Source organism: Cyprinodon tularosa, unplaced genomic scaffold, assembly GCF_016077235.1.
Source record: "Cyprinodon tularosa strain WSP-4 unplaced genomic scaffold, ASM1607723v1 ctg317, whole genome shotgun sequence".
Lineage (NCBI taxonomy): Eukaryota > Metazoa > Chordata > Actinopteri > Cyprinodontiformes > Cyprinodontidae > Cyprinodon > Cyprinodon tularosa.
In genome coordinates, this window is record NW_024039027.1 from 334,552 (window position 1) to 342,680 (window position 8,129).

Sequence of the window (8,129 nt, forward strand, 5' to 3'; positions counted from 1 at the left end):
CCTCTCTCAGCTAACAGGTAGAGCCTTGGAGTGGGCTCAGGCAAGATTTGCCTCCGACGATAGCCTCAATTGCTATTACTCTGACTTCATTTCAGAATTTACCCAAGTATTCAATCAAGAAACTGATCAAACTATTGACTCTCGAGCTCTTTTCAATTTAAAGCAGGGAAATTCTTCTGTGGCAGAATTCTCCATCAACTTCCGGGTTAAAGCGGCAGCTTCTGGATGGAACCAAAGCGCTCTGAAGGGAGCCTATTTCATGGCTTTAAATGAGCACATTAAGGATGAGCTCGCAACTCTCGACGAACCAGCTACTCTCGAAGAATTAATTCGTTTGACGATCAGATTGGATAATAGAATCCGTGCCAGAAACAGTTCTAGATCAAGAAATCAGGGGACACTTTCCTCTGCCTCACATAGCGTGACTGTTTGTTCTTCCCCCACAGAGCAGCTGCCCATACAGAGACCTAAGGCCCAGTCTCTCCCTCTGCCTATTCAGGCCTCTCATTCTGGTGAAAGAGATGTCGAACCCATGCAGGTGGGACACACCAGGCTCACCCCTGAGGAAAGACAAAGACGTTTTCTGAGCAAATTATGCATTTACTGTGGTGAGAGTGGACACTTCATCGCTTCCTGCCCGGCTAAATCAAAAGCCTGGGCCCGCCAGAGGATCTGAGGAGTCTGGCGGGCCAAATTAACACTAAGAAATCTCCTCGACTGTTGCTTCCTGCCACGTTGTTTTATGCTAACCAAAGCCTCTCCTTTTCTGCATTCATCGATTCAGGCTGTGAACGGAACTTAATCGATTCGAACCTCGTCCAACAAATTCAAATAGAAACCATTCCTCTGACTCAATCTCTTAGTGTTTCTGCCATTGACGGGAAAAGACTCCACCAAGTTACCCATCAAACTCAACCCCTCGAGCTACTTCTTTCAGGTAACCACCGAGAGACAATAACATTTTTTGTTTTTCCTTCTGCATGCTCTCCCCTGGTGCTTGGTTTCGAATGGTTGGAGAAGCATAATCCACACATAAATTGGACTGATCGTCACCTGGAATCATGGTCTACTACATGCCATGAAACTTGCCTCCGTTCGGCTGCCCCCCTGGTGGGGCCTCCTAGAGGTGGGGGGGAGATGGACTCTCCTGACCTTTCTTCCGTTCCTTCCGAGTACCATGACCTGGCTCCTGTCTTCAGTAAGGTCAGTGCTACGTCCCTACCTCCACACAGACCATATGACTGCGCCATTGAGCTATTACCTGGAGCACCACTACCTAGCAGCAGGTTGTACAACATTTCCAAACCTGAACGAGAGACCATGGAGAAGTACATAAATGAATCCTTAGCTGCTGGAATAATCCGCCCATCTTCCTCTCCATTGGGCGCCGGGTTCTTCTTTGTTGGTAAGAAAGACGGTTCCCTGAGACCATGTATTGATTACCGAGGTTTGAACCAAATCACAATAAAGAATAAGTACCCACTTCCTCTACTCGCCTCAGCATTCGAACCTGTACAAGGGGCTACAGTTTTCACAAAACTGGACTTAAGGAATGCATATCATCTTCTTAGGATCCGAGATGGAGATGAATAGAAAACAGCCTTCAAAACTCCCTTGGGTCAATTCGAATATTTGGTGATGCCTTTTGGTTTAACTAACGCTCTAGCCTGTTTCCAAGCCCTCGTGAACGATGTCCTCAGAGACTTTTTGAATGTGTTTGTGTTCGTCTATATTGACGACATACTCATTTACTCAAGGAACCTTTCTGAACATAAAAGACATGTCCGCCTTGTGTTACAGAGACTACTGGAGAACAAGCTGTTCGTTAAAGCAGAGAAGTGCGAATTTCATAAATCTTCAGTCACCTTTTTGGGGTTTGTGCTCGAGGGCGGCCAGGTAAAACCATCTGAGGACAAGATAAAAGCTGTGTTAGAATGGCCAGTTCCAGAGAACTGCAAACAGCTGCAGAGATTCCTGGGATTTGCAAACTTTTATCGTCGGTTCATCAGGAACTATAGCCAGACTGCCCTTCCCTTAACTTCTCTGACCTCGGTCAAACGCACTTTTTAGTGGACTCCCGAGGCACAATCGGCATTTGAAAAATTGAAATCTTTATTTTCCAGAGCACCAGTGTTAATGCAGCCTGACCCTGCTAAACAGTTTATCCTCGAGGTGGACGCTTCAGATTCTGGTGTTGGAGCGGTCCTATCCCAGAGACTTTACGCGGATCAAAAGATCCATCCATGTGCCTTTTTCTCCCGTAGACTTTCATCCGCAGAGCAGAACTACGATGTGGGAGACCGTGAGCTGTTGGCCATCAAATTGGCGCTGGAGGAATGGAGACATTGGCTGGAGGGAGCTGAGCACCCGGTTCTTGTATGGACTGATCACAAGAACCTAGCTTACATCCAGTCAACCAAGCAAGCCAATCCCCGTCAATCCAGGTGGTCCATCTTTTTCTCACGGTTTAATCTCATTATTTCCTACAGACCCGGATCCAAGAATGTCAAACCCGATTCTCTCTCTCGTCTTTACTCCGTCGATCATCCTGAGACACCTGAACCAGTCCTTCCGGCTTCCTGCACTGTAGGAGTGGTTAACTAGGAGATCACTGATCTTATCAACTCCGCCCTGGCTACAGAACCCGATCCAGGTAACGGTCCAGCTAACCGAACCTATGTGCCATCTTCTGTCAGGTCCCGTCTCATCCAATGGATGCATGCAGCCAAGTTTTCCGCCCATCCGGGGGTCAGTAGAACCGTCGCCTTGATCTCAAGACGCTTCTGGTGGCCAACCCTCCATAGAGATGTCAAGGAGTATGTGTTGGCTTGCTCCACATGTGCCCGAAATAAAGCCTCACATCAACCTCCTTCAGGCCTGCTACAGCCACTTCCGGTTCCCTCGCGTCCATGGTCCCATATAGCAATTGACTTCGTCACCGGCCTCCCTGTTTCTCGAGGTATGTCCACTATCCTCACCATTGTTGATCGTTTTTCGAAGGCCTGCCATCTCAACCCCCTTAGGAAACTTCCCACGGCCTTCCAGACAGCCCAGCTCCTAGTTAAGCACGTCTTCCGCTTACATGGCATCCCCCAGGAGATCCTCTCGGATCGGGGTCCTCAGGCATTCTGTTCTGCACTCGGGTGTAAACCCTCTCTGACATCAGGTTACCATCCTCAATCCAACGGACAAACAGAGAGGATGAACCAGCAGCTAGAATCAACCCTTCGTTGCCTCACATCCAACAATCCCGTCGACTGGAGCCAATATCTAACATGGATCGAATATGCACACAACTCCCTCAAATCTGCTTCCACTGGACAATCTCCCTTTCAGGTCAGTCTCGGTTATCAACCTCCACTTTTTCCCGCAGACGAGAGAGAGATTTCGGTCCACTCAGTCAATCACCACATCAGACGCTGTCAGAAGATTTGGAGAGAAACCATCGCAACACTCAACCGATCTTCTGAGACCAACAAACGCTTCGCTGACTCCAGGAGACGTCCCGCCCCCAAGTACTCTGAAGGCCAGGAGGTATGGCTGTCCACTCGAGACATTCCCCTCAAGGGGATGTCTCTTAAACTTTCGCCCAAGTTTATAGGTCCCTACAAGATTTCCCGAGTCATCAATCCATCTGCCGTCCGTCTCCCACTGCCTCAGTCTCTCCGGATTCACCCGACCTTCCATGTATCCCAAGTAAAACCTGTCATCTCGAGTTCTCTGTGCCCACCTTCCGACTCCCCACCACCCGCCCTGGAGGTCGATGGTCATCCCGCCTTCACCGTTCGACGCATCGTGGACTCCCGTCGACGAGGTCGCGGCTGGCAGTACCTCGTCGACTGGGAGGGCTACGGACCGGAGGATCGCCAGTGGGTTCCGGGCTCGTACATCCTCGACCCTGCCCTAATCGAGGAGTACGAGCATTCCTGCCCTTCGACCTCTTCCGGACCGCCAAGGGGCGGTCGTTGAGGGGGGGGTACTGTTGGGAGCTGGAGAAATTCCACCTTTCTCCAGCAGAATCCGCCGTGGATCCTTCTGAGTGAGCCTCCTGCACAGCTGCAGCCCATCAGATCATCAGAGGATCCACTATATAAGCTTTCTTCAGACCTTGCCTCAACGCCGCAGTGTTGATCCAGTTGGTCAGCGCCTAAGCCTAGATTCTCAGTGAATCTTTTGTGACTTTGAATCCAGCCTGGATTCTAACCGTTGTCTCTGTCTTCCAGGAAACCAGTTTCTCCTCTGTGGAGCTCAGGAAGAGCTAACCTGCCGAGCCAACCCTCAGAGCCAAACCTGAAGAACCTCAGTGAACTTCCATGCAGCTCAGTACTAAGAGCTGGAAAACCCAAAGCCAAGGTCTGCTCAGAACTAGATGTAAGACGCTGAAGCAGCAAGCGGACTCTGCTGATCAACTCCTCTCCAGATCCTACAGTAACCCTCTCAAAGTTATCTACAAGAACCCTCAAGGTACAATCAGTAACAATCAAGAACGCCAGCTCCAAAGTGCAACGCTAACTGAACTGTCTCTCACGTAGACTCCGGTCAACCAGTTTCCAGGCCCGAACCAGAACCAGTCAAATCAGTGTGCTTGTGAACAAATAAACTTGTGAACTTTTACTCCTGTGTCCGTCTAGTGGTGTTCTGCATATTTGGGTCGCTCTTAGAGTACCCATCATGACAAGAGGCAGCTGAAGTGATGCACCCACCATGCCTAGTGCCTACTGTACAAGCCTGTGGGGGCGGTGTTATGATCTGGGGTTGCTGCAGTTGGTCAGGTCTAGGTTCAGCAACAGTATGTGCTCAAAGAATGAGGTCAACTGACTACCTGAATATACTGAATGACCAGGTTATTCCATCAATGGACTTTTTCTTCCCTGATGGCACAGGCATATTCCAAGATGACAATGCCAGGAGTAATCGGCCTCAAATTGTGAAGGACGGGTTCAGGGAGCATGACACATCATTTTCATACATGGATTGGCCACCAGAGTCCAGACCTCAACCCCATTGAGAATCTTTGGGATGTACTAGAGAGGGCTTTGCTTAGTGGTCAGACTCTACCATCATCAATGCAAGATCTTGGTGAAAAATTAATGCAACACTGGATGGAAATAAATCTTTTGACATTGCAGAAGCTTATCGAAACAATGCCACAGCGAATGCGTGCCGTAATCAAAGCTAAAGGCGGTCCAACAAAGTATTAGAGTGAGTGACCTTTGTTTTGGTGGCGACTTTTTTTTTGGCCAGGCAGTGTATATACAAATATAACTCTTCTGAATATATATATATATATATCTTCTATATATGTATGTATGTATATATATATATGTATTTATATCCATATGTATAACTAAATTCAAGTAAAGTGATAGTAGCTCACCTAGTGAGGTGCACAGGCCTTCTAGTGCTCAGCTTTGTTTTGAGTTGTCTCTTTGTCGTACTTTGCCTTGTCTCTATGCAGTCTCCAAGCTTAGTTATCTCCAGATTCCTAGAAACTCTGCTGTCATCCAACAATTCTTATCCCCCACCCAGGTTGTGACCTTCACTCGCCTTGATCTACTTTTCTTTTGCAAAACCTAAGCTAAGCCTCTCCTGCTTAAGCCTGTCCACCCTCCAGACAGTGGCGGATCTAGACTTTTATCCTTGGGGTAGCAAGGGGGTGGCCGAGTGTATTTTAGGGGGGCAATGGTTTATACTTAAAAATAACAAAGTTTATGCACTAGCGTTAATGTCGCAGCAGAAAACACCAACCGTCTGTAAGCAATCGAGTGCTGTATACCTGTTCATGTCAAGTTTAAATTATTATTCACTATCATTTATTTCTACATGGACTTACAGATGTTGGTCCTGTCTTATGTTCTTCTTTGACATGTCATGAGTAATGACTTATCATTCTTGTGTTATACTCTATATGTACACACACACACACACACACACACTTCTTTCAACATCAAACTTCCAGGGGCTACAGATGAAAGCCAACTAGTCTGTGGTTATCTTTGGTGCATAATTTACAAGTTAATTAAGGCTTATTGACCTTTCTTATATAAACCTTGTAAGCAGTAATTTGCAATCATATTTAAGTAGCCACATACTAAGCAGACAAAAGGTGCAATTTTGAGTACAATTTGTAGTTTATTTATGCACAAAATGAATATGGTGCATTCTTCAACTCTCTGATAACAGAAACACAGATCAAAGATCCCACTCACCCAGCATACAAACTGTTTTCCCTACTACAATCAGGGAAGCACATCTTCAGGCTCTGGTTGCTCTGGGTCTGGGTCGTCGTCCTGCTCAGAAGCCTCAGAGCCTTCCTCAGAAGGAACTATATTGTGAAACAATATTAACAATGAAAATAATATAAATAAATAATGTTAATGTACTGACTGAACTTGGCATGTCTGACTTGCTCTGACCTGATGATGGTGGGCTGTGTTGTGCCTGACACTCCTCGGTAATGGTTCCAGCTTGGGACCTGTCATCATCTCGGTCCACTCTCACACCTACATAGTAGAAAAATATTTATTTAATAGTATGATCAAAATAAACAACCATTGTCTAAAACTGAACATACAACAATAACCAACATTCATAATACTGTTTAACATAACTTAAAATGACTGAACTGAACATCTGAAATAATGTTAAATATAATTTAAAATAACTGAACATGTGACTGCTTCTGTATGTTCAACCCTGGCGATGATGACAGGCTGGATTCTGCCGGACTTTCCTGACTAGTCCCAGGATGAGGGCTGTCGGGGCTGCTGATCTGTTCTAAGCCTGATCTGTTTCTCTTAAAGTAGTTATAAATCGTGCCTCCCTGTCTTTTCATTCTCAACCGGAAAAAAAAAAACGTTTTATTACTTATCAAAGCAAAATGCAACATTTCGTGTCCAAAATGATGCACAAGGAAATTAATGAATACAGACTACATTTTTACAGCCTAGAAATATCAGAACACAACAATAAGACATGTGTAGTGACTGCAATCTATCCATTCAATTAAGGTTTCAGCCTGCCATAACTTTACTGGCTAACTACATCGGTCGTGAATTATCTACGACTAGTAATGCCTTTCATGACATGGGCAAACGGTTCTGATCAAAGATATTGCTGGTTTCATAATTCAGAAGGTTCTAGACACGGACATTAAAAAAATGAAATAGTTTCCGTTCTCGTCAGCAGTATTTTCAGCAGACGTGGGCATGAAATCACAGAAATTGACACTGAAACGCATCAATATCACCCACCTGCACCTGTCTGTTTACAGCCAGGCTAGCTTCTAGCCACCCTTCGTGAAAAGCAAGGGCTTCTCCTTATCATTCTGATTTATGAAACGGACATCAATTGAACAGAGGATGATCCTCATTGACTGAACTTATCAAATTGAGCTTCTTTTATGAATATAATCTGTGGTCGTGCAGCCTACTCACCGATATGCGTCAGTCGGTCCAAATGAGAATAAAATCCATCTCGAGAGCGCGCAGCCTTTTCCCAAAGAATGTTGTTTGTTAACTAATGTTATGCTTGTTGCACTAGGTGGCTCCACAGCCGCTTTAGTTCTTCTTCTTTCACCCTAGATTCACGACTGGAAAGGGGCTGCATAGCGCTTGCTGCATTGCGCCATCTACTGTACAGGAAGAACATCGCAGTCAAAGACTTCAAACGTGCAACTGTTTTAGCGGTGCCGTCAATCAGCTGGGGTGGCAGTTGGGGTAGCCAATCAGATTTCGGGGGAGTCAATTGCTCCCGTAGCCACCCCTATAGATCCGCCCCTGCCTCCAGAGCTCTGCTGCCTCCCAAGGATATAGAAAAATGACTTATTGCATCAGTACCACAAGCCTCTGCTTCTGCACACATGTCTTGAATTATCAGATTCTTAAAGTAAGGCCCTACTGCATCTTTTTTCTTTTTCTTCAACATCTAGCCTCAATTTGTCTTGATTTACAGGTGTTCTAGTAGCAGAACAAGAACATCTTTGTTTACACATTCAAAGGATTCTGCTGTTAAACTTCTCTGGTCATGAGTCCCTCTTAACCATTTTATGTTGCTGCTGTTTTTTAGTTAAATGCAAACTACTTTTCTTGATTGCTGTCAACTTAGTACTACCTCAGTCTGCCCTCGCT

At 45.9% G+C, this 8,129-nt stretch overlaps 1 long non-coding RNA gene across 1 annotated transcript; it reads right to left on the reverse strand.

The window, feature by feature from the left end:
• Positions 1 to 6,109: 6,109 nt before the first annotated feature.
• LOC119788440 lies at positions 6,110 to 7,579 on the reverse strand. Its single transcript, XR_005281474.1, has 3 exons — positions 7,437 to 7,579; positions 6,417 to 6,503; positions 6,110 to 6,325 (listed from the first exon to the last, which is right to left on the reverse strand). It is a non-coding gene; the product is annotated as an uncharacterized LOC119788440 (long non-coding RNA).
• Between the last annotated feature and the right edge of the window lie 550 nt (positions 7,580 to 8,129).